The following is a 4,820-nucleotide window of genomic DNA, read 5'->3' as shown; positions in this document are numbered from 1 at the left end:
TCCTCACAAGCCCATTCTAAATTTATATACTCATTGTGAGTTAATGACAGTTGAGTTCTGGAATGCCATTGTAATATCACCAATCTACTGCGACATCACAAAACAATTTTGAACTCATCACTATTTTGGCATCACCAATTAATTAGAATTTGACATCATATTGCAATTGTGATATTACTGTACCATCATGCTTTCACAAACCTATTATGACCTAATCACATCTTAGAAAATGCATGGCTTTTGGGACATCAAACTCCTTCTGTGAACTTGTATCACTGTGAATTTGTAGCAATTGAAATTTGAAACAATATGTGATATTGCAAACTAGTTTTTACATCATTAACCCATTTTTATATCATTAACACTTTGACAACCATAACCTGTTAGGAACTTTATCACTTTTGACAAAAAACATGGTGTTTGTGTCATCACAGTTCATTTGTGTATATCATGGTGACTTCATTCTCATGTCCTCACTGCAAACTAATAGCAATTAAGATCTGACATACCATTGTGACATCACAAACAATTTGTGACATCATCACCAGTGTGATATCAATCATTATGACACCATCAGCACATTGTGACATCAACAAGCTACAGTGACCTCATAGCATTATGACATCGCATTGCCATTTTGCTGTCTTAGACACATTGTGAATGTATATCCTGTGATTTCATTCTATTTCAAATGTGGCATGTCAGTTGATATCAGAAACACATTGTGACCTCATAACCATTGTAACATTATAAACCCTGTGTGACATCATAACTGGTGGAACATCACATTGTTGTTATGACATCTTTGCTTATGGTGATATCACAAAATGGCAATGACATTATAACATTTGCCATTATGTCATTGTGATATCATAGTCACATTATGAATGCCTGATCTGTGATTTCATTGTATTTGAAATGTGGCATGTGGGCTGATATCAGAAACTCATTGTGATGTCACAACCATTGTCACATCAAAATCCCTTTGTGACATCAATTTGGCAATGTGACATCACAATGGCAATGTGATGGAACTAAGGCATAGTGATATCAAAATGGTCATGAACACACAATTGGTTTTCTGATAACTGACATGCCACATTAGAAATAGAATCAGTAACGTGATAGGCAAACACAAAGTGTCTATGACATCATAATAACAATGGGATGTTACAATGCTATGATGTCATTGTAGTTTTACATGTCAAAATGAGCTGATGGTGTCATAATGGCAACATGATGTCACAATTATGATGTCAGAAAGGATTTGTTATGTTTCCTTGGTATGTCTGATGTCGGTTGTCATTAGTTCCCCATGAGGTTATGGATACAAAAAAGGTTCTGTGAAGTCACAGAGGCCATGTGTGTTTTCAAAGGTGGTTATAAGTCATAATAGTTTAAGAATGGCACAATGTGATCCGTAATGTCACAATGGAAATGAGATGTCCCATAGGGCTTTTGATGTCACAGTGGTGATGAGGTCACAATGGCTTTGTGATGTCACAGTTTGTTTATAATATCAGAAATGATATATCCAATTTCAATTACTCATAATTCAATATGAGGATACCAGTTGATAGAAGAAGCTTCATAGTATGAGGTCATACTATATGAAAACCCAATGGGACAGTGATTTCACAATGACAATGATGACATCATATTATAATAATGTTTTGATGTCACAATTGGTGATGCCATACTTATGAGGAGGTCATAACTTAGTCATAATGTGTGATATGCTGCCATTAGGATATTTTAGGCTTTTAGTAAACTTATAATCTGTTTTAAAACTCATAATTCAGGTATGACATATGATATCAGAAATTGACTCTGACATCATGAATATTGTGACACCATGAACATTGTGACATCACATTGATAGACATCAAGACCATGATGGCACATTATGAACTCACAAATCTGTTTGGACTTCATCATATTTGTGAAACACATGACTTTAGAGACAACACAGTGCCTTTGTGAACTCATATTTTCATTGTGAATTAATGACATTTGAGATCTGGCATGCTATTGTGACATTTCCAACCAATTGTGACAGTACAAACCTATTATAGTAGAAACACATTGGGATCTAATAGTCATTGTGATAGCACAATCCCTTTGTGACCCCACATTTCCATAGTGATAACACTAAACCACTGAAATTCCAGTCCTCTCAAACCCAATCCAGGTATGAAATGTGATACTCGAATTCAGTGTGACATCTAAGTTATGGTGATATCACACTGATAGATGTTATCAGCATTTTGTCACATTCTGACAACACACACCTGTTAGGACTTCATAACTTTGGTGAAAGTGCATGCCTTTGGAGACATCAGAGTCCCTTTGTGAGCTCATGTTCTCATTGTGAGTTAATGACAATTGAGATCATTTTGTCATTTTGATATCACCAACCCATTGTGGCATCACACACTGAAATTGGACATGTGATTATGAGATGTGACTTCACAAAACTATTTGATTTCATCACCAATGTGTCATCACAAAACCATTGTGAGCTTTCATTGCCATTTGACATCACTATTACATTGTGACATCCCAAACCTATTAGGACCTCTTCGCTCCTTTGAAAAAACACATGCCCTTGGTGACAACACAGTCGCTTTGTGGAACTATACCCTCATTATGAACTGACAATTGATATCAGACATGCCAATTTAACATCATGAACCCTTTGTGACATCACCAGAGTGACATAACATTGTCATTATGACAGCATCAACTACTTTTGACAAGACAAAACTACAATGATAATATAGCATTATGAGATCACATTGTCATTGTGATGTTATAAAAAGACTGTTTTTAATATTTTTTTTTTCGGTCATGGGGCTTGAACTCTGGGCTTGGGTGCTGTCCCTGCTCTTCAGATCTAGGCGAGAGCTCTATCGCTTGAGCCACGGAGCCACTTCTGGTTTTCTAATGGTTTTTATTGGGAATAAGATTCTCATAGATTTCCCAGCCTGAGCTGGCTTTGAACCGTGATCCTCAGATCTCAGCATCTGGAGTAGCCAGGATTACAGGTGTGAGCCACCAGCGCCCAGCTTTTTCATTCTATTTCAAATTTGACATGTGTGTTAATATCAGAAACATAATGTGACCTCATAACCATCGTAACATCATAAATCAGCAATGACATCAAATTGTCATTATGACACCATCAGCTCATTGTGACATAACTAAATGACAATGGCATCATAGCATTATAAATCACAGTGACATTATTACATCATAGACCTAATAGTGTGAAGGCCTATTCTGTGAATTCATTCTATTTCAGAAACCCATTTTGACCATATAAACATTGTGATATCACAATCCTTTGTGACATCACATTGCCATTGTGATATCATTAACCTGCTGTGCCATCACAAACCAGTACTGTCCTTATTAGTTTTCTGACATACTGCCATTGCCATATACTAGGCCCTTTGTGATCTCATAATCTGTTTTCAATCTCATATTTCTGGTATGACATGTGATATCAGAAATCTCCTGTGACATCAAAGTGCCAGATGTCATGATCATTGTGTCACATTATGACCTCACAGCCTGTTAGAACGGCATCACATTTGTAACAAAACATGCCTTTGGAGACATTACAGTCCCTTTTTGAACTCATATATTCATTGCCAATTAATGACAGTTGAGATCTCTCATGCCACTCTGACATCGTGAACCCATTGTGACATCACAAACTTATTGTGACCTCATTACGAGAATGGCATCAACAAATAATTGTTGTATCAAATCATTATTTTGACATGATATTGTGGTATTGCTGTTGTGGTATCGCTCTCCCATTGTGTTTTTACAAACCTGTTATGGCCTCATCAGATCTTAGAAAATTCATGGACTTTGAGACTTCAAGCTCTTTCTTTGGACTCATGTACATATGACCTCTAAGGCAAAGAGAGAAACCATCGAGTCACATTTAATATAATAAAACATTTTTCATTAGGAAGGGTACTGTGATTACCTTAACCTGGACTGGATACCCAGGTTCAAGAGCAGCCTTGACCACCAAACCTCAGAACTCCAGTGGGCAGCCTCACCCTTACTTAATTGTTCTGCAAACCACCAACCACAAAATTATGATCTCCAAAGCTCCAAACCTCAATGGGCAAGGCTTTTTTTCTTTTCCATTCTTCCCTCCTTCTCTACAGACCTGTCATTCCTTCTGGTCTTTCCATTTTTCCCTTCCGCCACTTCCTTTGTCTCTTTAGGCCTCTCCACTCTCCACAGGCCTGCCCTACTCTGGCCCAGTGACCACTTGCCAACCTTCTGCTCTCCCTCAGCTTCCTTTCTTCTCAGGTTTTATCTTTCCTGCTGTCTCACCACTTTCTTCCATCCGGATAACTCCCATTTTTATCTCCCCTTACAATGCTCTGAAAATGCAACTTATATATAGGTTGTACCCATCTCCCTCCAACGGATCTCAAGCGTAACAGTTTTCAACCATCACTTCCAAAACTGCCCAATGCTCAATCACTTCTTGACAGCTCACCGTGTGAGGCTTGACACCTCCACCTTTGGCGGCATTCCCCACAGTCTCCGGTGGACCAAACCAAGAATTTACAATGAATATCAGCTCCCACAGATAATTCTGGCCCCACTGGTTATGATAGTATCCTCATAGTGAATTAGAAGAAATTGAAATTGTATATGTCATTGTTATATTACAAATTTGATGAGACATCATTAACTCTTTGTGATCTCATCACCTTGGAGACATCACAAACTCATTGTGTTATAACATTGCCATTGTACCAACATTATCACATTGTGAAATCCCA

The sequence above is a fragment of the Dipodomys spectabilis genome, unplaced genomic scaffold (genome assembly GCF_019054845.1).
Source record: "Dipodomys spectabilis isolate Male_0828 unplaced genomic scaffold, ASM1905484v1 ptg000040l, whole genome shotgun sequence".
Classification (NCBI taxonomy): Eukaryota; Metazoa; Chordata; class Mammalia; order Rodentia; family Heteromyidae; genus Dipodomys; species Dipodomys spectabilis.
Note: the sequence above shows the minus strand (reverse complement) of the source record.